The 15,715-nt window shown below is 37.8% G+C and overlaps 1 pseudogene; it reads right to left on the reverse strand.

Moving 5' to 3' along the window:
* Positions 1 to 9,411: 9,411 nt before the first annotated feature.
* On the reverse strand, positions 9,412 to 11,482 carry LOC149166947 (uncharacterized; annotated as a pseudogene).
* Positions 11,483 to 15,715: the final 4,233 nt, after the last annotated feature.

Consider the following 15,715-nt stretch of genomic DNA (forward strand, 5'->3'; position numbering starts at 1 on the left):
CTTTCCGTACTAAAAACACTAGTTGGTGATGAAATCCAACGTCGCAGAATTCAATACAGAAAGGGTGGTTGGAACAGTAACCCCGACAACCTACTTAATGAAACAGACTGGCACAAGTTTCTTCACTAAACCGTCTCGAGTGAAGAGAACCCCCCAAAGAGTCCAAGTGAGTCTAGTCAATGTCTGCTCTAGGTACAGTGGGATCTTCCCTCCACCATCACCTTAGGAAAGAATTCTATAGATTATGGTCACTATGGTTACCAACAGAAACAAATATACCTGGGGGAACAGTCTACGATCTAATACACACGCAAGGGCAGAGTAACAAAGCTCAATCCCCTTGAAGGCTCCTTGGCATAATCTAAGGTTTACCAACAAGTGACCCCAGGCTCCTCGACAATGGTTAATCCAAGGTTTACCATTTTTAATACGTATATATCTGCTATCATTCCCAATAAGGAAGAATTGATTACCCCACTGGTTCAAATATGATCTCGTGCTTGACTCCTTTAAGAAGAGCTTCCCAGAGCATAGATGTAACAATTGGAATTTATCTCCTACCACAAGATATAGATACTTGTTTGTTTTAACTATCTTGGAGAGTTAATTACTCCCTACTCCAAGATACTAGCCTAAGCTATGTTGGTGATAAGAGCCCTAGAAATAAAAAGATTGCTAGATCAATTTTACTTTAAGCGTTATTTTTATAGGTTGTTTCTTAAGTCAAAAGGTACGGAGATGAAACATTATGGTGTGAAGACTTGACTAAAAAACACTAAAAATGCACCTAAGATGATAAAAAATTCTTTTTCTTCAATGAATTTCTAGCTAAAGAAAGAGTTGAGAATGCATTTCTTTGAAAAACAAATCTTTCTTCAACATATAAATGAAAAGAAAATATTTTTTGTCTTTTTCAATAAACTCAAAAACGAGACTACTAATTATGCTCACAAAAAAATCCTTTTGCTTTTTCAACACTCAAAAACTACAGAAAACAATTTCTTTCAAAAGAGATTCTAAAATTTCTAGAAAACACTCAAAACTATAAAAAACTATGCTTGAGATCTAAAAATTTCTAAAAACCTAATTGAAGTAAAAGCTTAAAAAATTTCTTTTCGAGGACATTTTACTTAGTTATTCAGCAAACTAAGGACTAATTCATTCAGAATAACAAATTAATCAAAAAACACCCAGCTATGTTTTCTTTTTTAAAAATGAAATTCAAAACTTTCAAACAAGTTCTTTCAAAGCTTTGCAAAGAGAAAACAAGATCTATTTCTCACCAAGGGCAGATTTCACAAATCAGTCAGACTCATCAAGAAGACCAAAAAGACCAGGGTAATCTGAGGTTTCTTAGGCTTCTAATCTCTGAGTTACTACAAAGACCAAGCGAAAATCAAACCAGGCACGCAAAACTTCTAGAAAATCACCTAAAACCAAAATGCCAATGGAATTCACTTACAAGAAGTTTCTGACAGGACACATGCAGATCTGGGCAGAGGCTAAAAAACGCAAACAAATCCTAAGCTTAACTGGATGAATAGATTTTAGGTTTTTCAAAAATTTGACAGGGTCCGCAGGCCTCTGGTATAACTAGATGCGGTACTGCTCTGTGTAGTAAAGCAACAGTGTGGGGATGTCCGCACTGTGTTACAAATAGAACGTGCGGTCCTCTTTCAAAAACGTGAAAAAACAAAAAACAATTCAGAATCTAAAAAACTACCCAATCCCACACACATCAAGCAAAAAACCAGAAACAGAGAAAAAGTTTCTCAAGTCAAAGTAAAAGTAAAGGCAAAAACCAAAATTCAAGTCCCCACTATAGTCGCCATTTTGTCGGGCGGATAAATCGTTCTTGCGGACAAGACCTATCTCCCTAGTATCTACAGATATCTAGCGACAAGCAAGACAAGAAAATCTACCTTTCTCTAAATATTGCGATTTATAAATAAAAACCAAGAGGTGTTTTAGACCCTACCTTAAGTCCAATGCTAGTTTGTGGCAGCCATGCTTCGACTGTTTGAAAAAGTTTCCTTTAAAGAACCTGCAAACACAAACAAGAACACGTCAAATAACACCTGCATAGATAATATAATAAATCATTTTCATCATGGTGATCAAGGAATCCATGAAATAAACCATAAAAGACAGCTTACTGAGAAAAATAAACTTGATTGTATTAACTTTGAACAAAGAAGAACTTTACAACCTTTGGTGCCTTGATGTTGTACAAGCTCCTCCCAGGGTCCAAGCAAGAATCTCCTCTACTTTGACAAGCCTCACACTCTTCCCAATGAGATCAAAAGGTATGTGATCTCTCCTCTCAAGCACAATTAGGAAGTCTAAATTCCAACAACATTTACCCTCAAAAATATTCAGCTTTCAACCTCCTCAGTAACCAACCCAATGCCTCATTTTATAGTGCAGAGGAAGGAAGTTACAGGTCCACCTATGAAGGGATAGAGTCCTCCTTCAAAGGGATAAGCTCCTCACATAAAGGGGTTAGCTCCTTTAGTTATGGGATTCATGAACCTCAAAGGAGCGAACTTGCCACCTCAAGATTCCCTCTAGAAGCTTCCAAAAATAACCCAAAGTGAGTTTTTAAGAATGGACTTGTGCCTTTTTTACTTTTACAGGGGTCCGCACCCATTACATAGAAACAGAGTGGGTAGGTCCATAGGGGACATGACCAGGGGGTGTGGGACCGCAGGTAATGCTAAGGGAAAGTGCGGAACCAGAGTTTTAGAGATTTTTAAGGGCTTTCTCTTATTTTTCAAGGCTTGACATGAAGAGCTGAGGTTTAAGACTTCCAAAAGAGGAAAGTATGAGTGGTGATAGACTCACACTGATGTAGAATGTCATGGTGACAATATTTTGTGCAACATATATATATATATATATATATATATATAAGACCAAGGTCATGGACACTTATTCCAAGTTGAATGTTGGGAAAGACATCCTAGTGTGGGTGTTCATTTGGCTTATTATGGCTAAGGAAATTGGAAAATGCAATGGGAAAGGCTTTGGAAAGGCATGAGGAAATAATTGAAATTTTATTTATGAAAATAATGGAAATTAGGAGAAAAGGAAGGTGAAAAGTCATAGGTTGCATGTGAGGAGGAAAATGAAGGAAAATAATGGAAATTGAAGAAAACAGAGGCCTCATTAATAAAAAGGCTTCTAAGGATCAATTTGTAACCTTTTCTCAGTTCAGTTTTGGGAGTTCTCTTTCTATTCTCTTTCTCTGTTGGGTCCCTATAATACTAGTGATTCCCCCATTACTATTGTAGTTGTATCCCTTATTAATATCGTTTTTCCCCTATTGTCCCCATATTGTTATTACTGTGCCCCATAGAATCCCTCTATTGTTTTTTTGTGTCTTTATATTATTATTGTTAGGTTGGCTTGGTTATATTGTGACCCCTTATACTCCTATATATAGAAAGGAGGTTTTTTCATTTGAATCATCCAAGAATTGTTCATTTGTGTAATGTAAAGGAGGTTGCCCCCTCGAAGATACTGAATTCTAAGGTGTTGATCTATCTTTTCTATCTTTTTGTGAGCTGGTTTCATAACATTTGGTATTAGAGCTTTGGATTCTAGGGTTTTGTTGCTCCAAATATGTCATTGTGGAATTTTCACTATAACTTTTTTTCTGCGACGTTTCAGAAGTGATAAACAAAACCCATTTGAGTCGAAATCTTGCTGGACCTCGAGTCCGAATTCAGAGCTTTTTGTGCAATATTTGAGGAGATATGATCTGAAGAAGTTGGTCTTTTTGTAGACTCCTGAATTACATTCCAAACAGGTGACCTTGGGAAAATCATCATAACTTTTGTTTTGAGCATCAGATTGCAATTTCATAAGAAGTTACAGAAAGAGGACGGACTGTAGTTTCCTGTGTATATTTTTTAGACCCGAAGGTCAAAACAGTGACATGTGGCACTTCATACAAGTTCGCTCTTTTGAAAAGGTATATAATCAGGTCATCTTGGGAGATTGTGCATAACTATTTCTTGGAGAATCTAAATTCGATCAGACTAGTGGCATTGGAAAGAGGATGTAGAGGGCTACTGCAGGTCACAATTTCAGAACTGGATGATCCGAAATTACAAAGATACATCAGATTCAATATCAAGCTCCTACAAAGTGAAAAAAGGTGTGTAATTTTTTTTAATTTTTCATAAGATTGGTTTGAAAAATTAGTTTGAAGGAATTCAAAGGGAATAGTGAAGAATTATTAGCATTAATTAATGCCCCGAAGAAAGAAAATGGAAACACCTAATAAGCAACCTAAAAGCTCTAGCATGACTCGTGAAGAAGAGGAAGAAATGCAACATGATATATCAAAATTACAAGACCAACTACAACAAATTTCACTCTCACTAAAGGTAAATGAAGCCAAGATGAATGACGTGGAAGCTAAGATGAATGACATGGAAGCTAAGATGAATGGCATGGACACTAAGATGGAAACTAAGATGAATGGCATGGATGCTAAGATGAACGGCATGGACGCTAAGATGGAAGCTAAGATGAATGGCATGGACGATAAGATGGAAGAATTGAAGATAAATTTGAATAAGTTGCTACAAGAAATGGTCACTAATGGTGAAAGGGTAGTAAAGGAAACTCATGATGAGAACAAAAGAAATGTTAATCATGATTTCATAGACTCTAATGTAGGATTTAAGACCCACCATATTCCAAAAATCGATATGAGGAAGTTTGATGGCAAGGATCCCGCAACATGGATACTACAAATGGAGCAATTTTTCGATTTCCATAATGTGCAAAACACACAAAAGGTACATATTGCAACTATATATTTGGAACCAAATCAGTTTGTATGGTATCTATGGCTTTGCTCTCATAAAAAAATTGTCACTTGGGCAATTATTATGAAAGAATTGATAGCACATTATGAGGATACAAAAAGCAACACCTTTTTTGGCCAATTGATAAGTCTCAAACAAAAGGGTTCAATGATGGAGCACATTGAGGACTTCCAAAAATTGAACATAAGGGTAAAAGATATTCCAGAGAAGCAGAGGATTGATATGTTCATAGGGACTTTAAAGGATAATATCCAACATGACGTTCACCTTTGGGAACCTGATTCATTGGCGAAGGCATTCAGGTTAGCAAGAAAAATGGAAAGCAAAATTATGGCAACCAGGAAGCCTACCACTCACAACTATAAAGATGGAAGTGTTGTTGCTTCTAGCCTTCCAAAACCTATAAGGTTGACGCCACAACAATTGGAAGAGAAAAGAGCAAAATGGTTTTGTTACAGTTGTGATAGCAAATACACTAAAGGTCATAAGTGTGCCGAGAATAAATTATTCTACATAGATTGTGAAGAGGATGAAGAAAAGGAATAAGAAATGTCAAAAGAAGAGGATATACTGAAAAAACAAACCCTAGATAAAGAAGAAATGAATCTGAGCATATCTTGTAATGCATTAGCTGGATTACCACCCAAACTATCAAGATAGAAGGACATATCAAGAAGAAAAAGGCAATAGTGTTGATTGATTCAGGAAGTACCCACAATTTTGTTCATTATAAGATAGCAAAAGAATTGAATTGCTTCCTATATCCAGAAACAGAGTGTCAAGTATTGGTTGCAGGTGGAGGAACCATAAATTTCTCTGGAAAGTGCCATAATATCAAGCTATCCATGGGATAATATGTATTGAATAGCCCAATGCTTTCCATTCCAATGGGAGGTGTTGATGTTGTACTAGGAGTCTAATGGCTCCAATCCTTAGGTACAATAGCTTTTAATTTTCAAGAACTTTTCATGAAATTTTTTGTAGATGGAAATGAAGTTGAATTAAGGGGTATTGTAGGGAAACCGGGAAAGATAATAAGCTCTAACGGTATGACAAAGCTTCTAAAAAAGGAACAATAAGGTGTAATTGCACAATTATGTTTGCTAAATGTTTCCACATCGAAATCACCTATTTCTCCAGATCTCCAAAAAGTCTTGGACAATCATTCCAAGGTATTTGAGACTCCCAAAGGTCTCCCACCTATTCGTGATCAAGATCATGCTATTCATTTGATTCCAGGAAGTGTTCCTCCAAACATCAGGCCGTATAGATATCCTTATGCCCAAAAGAATGAAATTGAATGTATGGTTGCAAAAATGCTAGAGGCCGATATAATTCAACCTAGTCAAAGTTCTTTCTCTGCTCCAATAGTATTGGTGCACAAGAAGGATGGATCATGGAGCATGTGTCCAGATTATATGGAGCTCAACAAGCTCACTATTAAAGATAAATTTCCCATTCCTGTTGTTATCTCAAAATCAGGCCCTGGAAGGCTGTAGACCAGGAAGACTTCAAGTAACTGTTTCAAACCTACTTTGGGCTGAGGCTTAGCCTCCTCAACCTGAGAGGGCTCTCTCTAGATGGGTTAATGATTTTAGATTAAGATAAGATGGCTAACTCTTTGTGAAATAACTGTGACAAATATAGATGCTAGAAAAACATTAAACAAGTTTCCATTGAGCGCTTGGAGAAGCTAGTCAACAAGTATGAATGTGGGCAGATTCCACGCATTGAGTGGCTAGATGAAATTGCATTCAGAGCCATTGAGAACATCAAGGAGAGAGAAAGTAGATCCATTGGGACATCTCATTTACATCTTATTGTTCATATAGTTGCTTTTGAGCACCGAGTTGCTTTCCAGGATCTGGGAGCAAATTATCTGTCACTATCTCCAATTTCTTCAACGAATGAGCTAGTAACTGTATGGGATCCAGAAGTGGGACGACTTAACCCCTCAGAAAATAAGCAAGTGAAACTAGCCCGGAGTTTGACAAGGGGTGTAATTGACCGAGATTTGAAACCTAGTTCTAATGAAAGAAAGGAATTATTGAAGATATTAAAGTACCCTCCAACACGCACATTAAGAGGAGATGAAAGGCAACTTCTCTGGAAATTTCGGTTTTCTTTGGTTTCTGAGAAAAGGGCTTTGACAAAGTTTCTTCGTTGCGTTGAATGGAGTGATGCCCAGGAAGCCAAGCAGGCACTGGATTTGATGCGGCGGTGGGCACCTATTGACACTGCAGATGCATTGGAGCTGCTGTCTCCTTTATTCAAGAGTGAAGAGGGGTTTACGCCTTTCAAATTCTGCTCAGCAAAGCCATGGAATTGGGAGAATTGTGAACTATATGTCAGTTGATGTGGAGATAGTGAATCAAATGGTTGAACGTGTTCATGAACTTTGGTCAATGCCAATTCAGAACAGAAATACATGACACAGGAAAGTTGATGCTGCTCGAGGCCGAGTTTTTACTGCAATTGCGACTTTTCGCATACTCCAAGAATCTCTGAGATCCTTTCCTCAAATAATCACTGCAAGAGCACAAGCTGTTTTAAATAATTCAGCAGTTTCGTAGCGCGCTACGAAACTGCTGAAAGTGATGATTTTAACGAAAACCCAACAGTTTGAATTATGAGCGGGAAGTTTGAAAAGGAAACACCTAAAGGGAATGCTAGGGATCATCTGAAGCCGTTAACAGATAATCAGGTCCAGACAGGTGGATATTTTAAAGAGTTGAATATTCAAATTCCATTTTAAATTTTTGTTATAAAGTCCCGTGATCACTGTTCAAGATATATCAAACGGTGGGCCTGCAACAAACTTTTGCCTTCACACATGTTCGTGAACAATGCTTACAGCACATCAACACGTGGCAGTCTTCCACCTTTTGGGGTAATTAAAGGCTAAAGACATGTTTCTGTGCATTCGAGTATTTTGAAGAAAACTGAAGCCGAGAAACCAGGGAACTCTCCTAATACTTCTGAGCAGTTAAAAGATTCAACAATCAAGGTCAATGTGGGGCATTAAACATCCATCTCAGATATCTCAGCCAAACTCCAGATGTCAAAGAGCGAGGAGAAGTCATTATGCATATAATAGGGAGTTAGAGTCATAGTTGATTTAGAACTCTTAAAAACTACAGTCAGCACTTTATTGTATTTATTAGTTTGTTAAATAGTTGATAGGTGTCATTAGAGGTAGTGATCGAATTCCCCTCATGCTGGAGGAGGAATCTCGATCATTGAGAATAAGAACTCTATATATAGCTGAAACAGCAAGGTAATTGGGGTGGGAAAACTTTATGGCATAGCATTGTTTGAGAGATCCCTCTCAGGCTAAGGAGGCTAAGCCTTAGTCAAAAGATTGGTTTGAAATAGTTACTTGAAGTCTTCCTGGTTTGCAGCCTTCCAGGGCTTGATTTTGACCAATAATAAGATGGCTAACTCTTGTGGAATAACATTGACAAATATGAAGGCTGGACAAACATTAAACTAATTTCCATTGGGCCTATGGAGTCAACCATACTTCAGTAAATAATGATACTACCTTTACATAGAAGTCAGGGCATTTAGCATTTAGATGTTCAGAACACAACTCATATAAAACCACAGTTCATAAATGCATACAGGAAATCAAAGCACAATCAGTGAATTCTGAGTGATTACACATCTATGCAACTGTAAAAGACATTAAGGAAGAAACAAAATCACACATTCTGAACATGGAAATCCTTCATGAATCCTGAGAAGAAAAGCAGCCAACTTATATTACTGAACTCTGTCTTTACATAAGCCAAAACAGTACTCTGTTATAAAATTTTCCAACCCCCTTTACATTGTTGTTTCAGCTATATATATAATTCTTATTCTAACTGATCGAGATTCCTCCTCCAGCATGAGGGGAATTCGATTACTACCTCTAATGACACCTATTAACCTTTTAACAAACTAATAAATACAACTGACTGCTAATTGACAGCTCTAGAAACCTAAAACAATTAGGATTCTAATTCTACATCATGCTGAACATAGCATTTATTACAACCAAGATCCATTCTCTGCCAAGTGGATTACTACAGCTGTAGCTTTGATGGATGTTTAAAGCTGCTTGCTGGACTTTGATGTCGCACTTTCTCCATTGCCCCTGAAAAATAGAAAATTGTCCCTGTTTATCGGCCTTTGGTTTTCCTCAAAGATGTTCGAATCCAATGAACTATGCCCTTCATCTTTGATTATACAAAACATATTAGAATGCCACGTCTTTGATCTGCTGTCTACCTTTGCCATGTGTGAAAGCCAAAACTTTTGCCAACTGTAACTGTTTCACATATCCTGTAGTGTGATAAATATGAAATATGCTTCCTTTATGACAAACATCCAAAGTTGGATTCAAATCCATATTATCTCCACGTGTCTTGACCTGGTTAACTGTTAGATAGCTTCAGATAATGCCTTGTATGCCTTTTAGATGTTTCCCTTTCAAAATTGCCGCTTATAATTCAAAACTGCCTGTTTGCGTTAAAATCATCACCTACAGCAGTTTCGTAGCGCGCTACGAAACTGCTGTGTAATTTCAAAAACACAGTCTTCCTTTCTGACCAATTTCAATGCCTGCAAGACTAGTAGCAAGAAGAGATTTAGTGTCTGGTCGCCATTTGAACTCCTTAAGAACAGTAAACAAGGAAGCTAATGAAGGAGTAATCTCAGTTTCTTTAATGTTATTGCAGGAGACAACTCGTAACCTCTTAAGATCCTTCAAACCAAGAAGAACAGTCTATAAAACCACAGTAGACAGCAGGGAGACCCTCCTGCAGTTTATGGTAAGCTTAAAAACTTCATCATCCAAGCCCCAACAATCTTGAAATTCAAGCTCTTTAATAGCTGCACAGACCAGAACTAAAGCAGCAAACTCAACCTTGTCTTGTAAATTGCAACGAATAATCTGAAGCCGTTCAAGTGCAGGACAGAAACCCAAATGTTCGACTGGACCAGGGTTCGAGTCTATTTTCTTGCAATTTTCCAGCCTAAGGGTCTTCAAATTGCTGCAATATGACAGAACTGCAATCCATCCCTCATCAAAATCCTGATTCACTAATGTCAATTCTTCAAGCATAAAACAGTACTGCCCGATTGCAGCAATTCCATCATAACTTCCATCACAGCTACTTAGCTCGAGCTTCAGTAGAAGTTTACAGTTAAGAGCCAACTTGGTAAGGCCAATATCACTGAAACTAAAATGGTAAAATTCTTCAATGGACCCAACTAAGCGAAGGATCTGCAAATTCTGACAGGCGGAAATAACACTAAGGGACTCATCAGTACAGTGATGCAGCTCCAGCTCTTGTAGCATTTGGCAGTTCTTAGTAATACATGCAAAACCAATCTTTGTATTGGGGAACCCAACCTTTTTCTCTTCTGTAGATTGTTTCAACCCTATTTTGGAAGCTTCTTTTTCAGTTTGTTAATGTTGACAAGGGAACAACTACAAGGAAAAGATCGTGTATCTGCTGCAAAGATCTTTAGATTGAGATGTCTATCATCTATGGGCAAACTCTGTCTTGCTCCAAACATTGAGGAGAATAAGTTCGAATCAACCCACAAATACACATACATAATGATGGCTTGGAACAGAAAATCACGCTTCTTACATCTGCAAGCATGACAACTTACAACAAGATAAACCAAATGAAAAACCCTGATTTGTTTGACTGGACTCACTTAAATGGAATGTGCATGCAATCTACGATTTGCGGCTAGGCGAAGATAGTGTTCTGCTTCAACTTTTTCGCCTTCTTGAAATAAAACACTTGCTAACGTAACCAATCCTTGATAATAACGTGCTTTTAGACCAATGTTCATTTGGCTCCTCATAGGCTGCAAGTTTTCTTAAATTTCTTCTCCAATCCATAGCTGTAGAACCTAAAAAGGCACGCCCCTTATCGCAGTTCTCTGGAATACCGCTAATAAAGTAAAAGGGACCAGAATGGCAAAGCTTGATGACTGTATTGCCATCATCATAATATGTTATAGGATTCGAAGTATTGCAGGTTTCATAAGCTGCCTGTGTCACAAGAAGCACTGAGTCATCCTGCTTCTTGTACTTGAAATAGAGATCATCATCAACATGAAACCTGTTGCGTTGAGCCCACTGATTATAGGTTTTGGTTTCATTTCCAGTAGGCACAATCCAGCCCCTAGGGCCCCAAACTCTGAACTGATATGATGCCAAGCACATCTGCACCCATATTGAAAACTAGAATGCCAACCATATGCGCGGGGATTTCATATTAGAACCCATTTCTAACTCGATGAGAAACCTCGGTTGGATTTCTGACAAGAAAATCAAGGAAAAAGAGAAGTGGATAGCAGAGCAAGCTCAATTCCATGCCGTAATTGTGCTTTGCTGCTGCATCTTCCAGTGCTAATCTTCGGAACTCATTATACATGGAGCGTTTAAAATTATTTCTGAGGAAAAATGACCAAAATCTGTAGAGAGTATTCATTTCCTCACTGCAATTAGTACCAACTCTCTTGCGCTCTGCCAGGCAACGCTTGTAGTATTTCAAATATTTCTGTTGTTTAAAACCACGATCTTCCAAAAGTTCATGACTTGGATTTTGAAAAGGAGGAAAAGACTTTGACATGGAACCAACTGGCGAACTACTTCTCAGCAACAACTGCAACAGGTGCCAATACCAAGACACTTAACGACCTAATGATAAGGATAAGCGGTCGAATTGACAGGCAAAGGGTATAAGCTGATGACTGATAATGGATTTTGAGGGATATGACAGCTGTGTAAGATTGGCTATGGATTAGGACAAATCCCCGATTTCGTAGCGTAGCCAGTGCAAAATATGAATTATGCGCTACGAAATTACTTAAAACATGTTGCGCTGCGAAACTGATAGAAAGGATTTATGTGCTGCGAAACCACTTAGACAATTTCAGCTTTGAAACGAGTTTGGACATATGGTATCCATGTGAAATGTGAGACCAATAATAGACTAAGACAGAGGATTGACCGCTTTATACATACCAACAATACTCTTAACAAGACTCCTATTCAAACTATTTAGACTCTAAAAACAGATGAAAAGACTAGACCCAAAATTGACACCAACCCTTTTACAAACAATCGAACTGATGTGAAAAATTTAAAATTTTTTCTTGAGTGATAACACCTATCATTGATGAATTATTGGATGAATTGCATGGATCAATTTACTTCACCAAGTTGGATCTTTGTTCAGGATATCATCAAATCAGAATGAAGATTGAAGACATTCCGAAAACAACATTTAGAACTCACGAGGGTCATTATGAATTTTCGGTCATGCCTTTTGGCCTTACCAATGCACCTTCAACATTTCAAGGTTTGATGAATTCCATTTTCAAACCCTTCCTTAGAAAATTTGTGTTAGTATTTTTTGATGATATACTAATCTACAACAAGTCTTGGAAGGATCATGTTGAACATGTTGACAGGGTGCTACAACTATTGGAGGAAAAACAATTATATGCAAAAAGCTCCAAATGTTACATTGGAGTACAAGAGGTGGAATGTCTGGGTCATATTGTATCTCATGAAGGTGTTAAGGTAGACCCTAGCAAAATTAAAGCCATTAAGGAATGGAAAATCCCCACATTCATAAAGCATCTGTGAGGATTTCTTGGGTTGACAGGGTATTATCGCAAGTTTGTTAAGAATTATGGGAGAATAGCGGCACCTCTAACAACATTATTGAAGAAAGATGCATTTTCATGGACTCCAGAAGAAACAAAGGCCTTCGAACATCTTAAAGAGGCAATGTGCCAAGCACCGGTCTTAGCTACACCAAACTTCACAAAAACCTTTATTGTGGAATATGATGCTTCAAGAAATGGAATTGGTGTTGTTTTAATCCAAGATGAAAGACCCATTGCTTTCGAAAGTCATCCAATCAAGGGAAACTATTTACACAAAGCTATTTATGAGAAGGAAATGTTGGCAATACTACATGCACTTAAGAAATAGCGACCCTACCTAATGGGAAGACACTTCAAGGTAAAAATGGATCATGATAGTCTTAAATACTTTTTAGAACAAAGGTTATCCTCTGAAGAGCAACAAAAATGGGTCACAAATATGTTGGGTTATGAATTTGAAATCATATACAGAAAAGGGAAGCAAAATGTTGTGGCAGATGCACTCTCAAGAAAGGATGAGGATGTGGAAGCATTTTTGTGTGCCATTTCTATTATCCAACCAGATTAGATAAACGAAGCAAGGGAGGAATGGAAGAATGATGAAGAAGTGGGGGCACTTATTTGAAAGTTAAAACAAGATTCCAGTACATCTGATACATTTAGCTAGAAAAATGATTTGTTATGGTACAAAGATCGCTTATACCTCTGTAAGAATTCCCAACTCAAACAAAAGATTCTTATGGAATTGCACACTTCTCCCTTAGGTGGGCACTCAGGATTTTTGAAAACTTACCACAGGGTTAAGAAGGAATTTTTTTGGGTTGGCCTTAATCGGATATTCAAAAGTTTGTGGCAGAATGTTTGGTTTACCAACAAAATAAAGTTGAAACAATTAAGACCCCGGGTCTATTACAACCTTTATCCATTCCAAGCCAACGTTGGGAGGAGGTTTCAATGGATTTTATCACAGGTTTACCCAAGTCTGAGGGAAAGAGTGTCATCATGGTGGTAGTTGACAGACTTACCAAGTATGCACATTTTTGTGCATTATCACATCCATTTAAAGCTAGTACAATTGCTACTGCATTTATGGAAACCCAAAGATTATTGTAAGTGACAGAGATCCCATTTTCATTGGAAATTTTTTGATAGAATTATTTTCTTGTCTTGGTACTTAGTTAGCTCATAGATCCTCTTATCATCCTCAATCTGATGGGCAAACTGAGATAGTAAACAAATGTTTGGAAGGATATCTTCGTTGCTTTGTATCTGATAAACAAACACAATGGGTCAAATGGTTGCCTTTGGCTGAATGGTGGTATAACACTTCCTTCCATACTGCAACAAAAATGACCCCATTTATGGCACTTTATGGATATCAACCACCATCCATCACATCATATTTAAGAGAAAATTATAAGGTTCAAGTAGTGGAACATCACATCGAGCATCAACAACAAGTTCTCCAACTCTTAAAGGATAACCTCGTGTTGGCGCAGAATAGAATGAAACAACAGGCAGATCAACATCGCAGCGAAATAAGTTTTGATGTAGGTGACTGGGTATTCCTACGGCTACAAACATATAAACAAATGTCCCTCAAGTAAGCTAAGAAGGATAATAAATTATCACCAAAGTATTATGGTTCGTACAAGGTGTTGCAAAAGATTGGTACTATGGCATACAACTTGGATCTTCCTTCAGCTTCTCGAGTACACCCAGTTTTCCATGTTTCATGTTTAAAGAAGGTTATAGGTGACAAGCTCCCAGTTCAAACAATATTGCCAGAACTTGACGAGGAAGGAAAAATTATATTGGAACCAAAAGCAGTTATAGAAACAAGAACTCGACAGTTATGAAATCGATCAATTTCGGAGTATCTCATCAAGTGGAGGAACTTATCTGTTGAAGATTCCACATGGGAGGATGAGAATTTTATACAGATGCATCCAGAACTACTCAAGCGTTGAGGACAACACTTTTTTGAAGGAGAGGGGCATGTTGGGTCCCTATTCTACTAGTGATTCCCCCATTACTATTGTAGTTGTATCCCTTATTAATATTGTTGTTCCCCTATTTTCCCCATATTGTTATTATTGTGCCCCATAGAATCCCTCTATTGTTATTTTTGTGCCTTTATATTATTGTTGTTAGGTCTGCTTGGTTATATGGTGACCCCTTATACTCCTATATATAGAAAGGAGGTTTTTGATGTGCCCCAAATTTGGTAACATTTTGGGCTCATTTGGCCTAATTATCCTTGTTCAATCCTTCATTTTTCATAACTTATGCATTATTTTTTAGTATGTTTATGTCATTTGTATGAATAAGGGTAGTCATTATTCCTAGGTGGCTAACACGTGCTCATTTCAGGATTTTTTGACACATGTTGGAGCAAAACCGAGCAGACATGGGCTAGGAGATAGCCAAGCTTGGGTTGAGGATTCGTAGGGGGGTTGTCTATGGCATTAAATAGCCTCCCTCGGGATCTTCACCCCCAACTCTGAGCTCCAAAGGCCACCAAAACCAGATCTAGAAGGCAGCCAAACAGATTTTCTGGAAGGAGCTGTTCACTCACAGTTTGGGCAACCAAGTCCCATGGATTTAGGAGGCCAGCTAGGGCCTCGTGGTGTATAAATGTTAAGGCCTCAGCCTTCGTGAGGGACTTTTGAAAAACTCCTTCATATTTTGCACTACATTGTTGCTAGCTCTGTTTTGTTCTCTTGTAGCCATTGTTGGCATAACTCTTAACTTATGATTATTTTTTGATAATGAGAAGCAGTCAGATTTGATATCAACTCTGAGTTTTCTATAGGAGCCATAGCTCTCGGGGTTGGGCCCAACCTGAGAGCCTAGGGCATCCTTCTTTATATTGTTATCTTTCCTTTAAGCACTGTGATTTTCCTTTTATGCATTTGAAACGTGGTTTTGTTGAGCAAGATTTAGTTGTGTTGGTTAAATAGGTCACTGTTGAGGAATAGAATTGCTTTGGATGTGTAGAATAGATTGGTAGGATAATAATTGATAAAGCTCCAGGAAAAGGGGGTGCCTAAACTCTCAGATTCACCTCTCCCTTATTGGATCAGGGGCTGTAATTGCAGAAACAGTGCTACCCAACCAAAAACACTAGTTTGCTTGACCATGCAATCTTTGGTGTAATGTCTTCATTTGTAGAAGTTAGTCATGCG

Source organism: Pinus tabuliformis, chromosome 5_1 (genome assembly GCF_031772625.1).
Source record: "Pinus tabuliformis cultivar Carrire ecotype Pingquan chromosome 5_1, CPIR1, whole genome shotgun sequence".
In the NCBI taxonomy this organism is placed as follows: Eukaryota; Viridiplantae; Streptophyta; class Pinopsida; order Pinales; family Pinaceae; genus Pinus; species Pinus tabuliformis.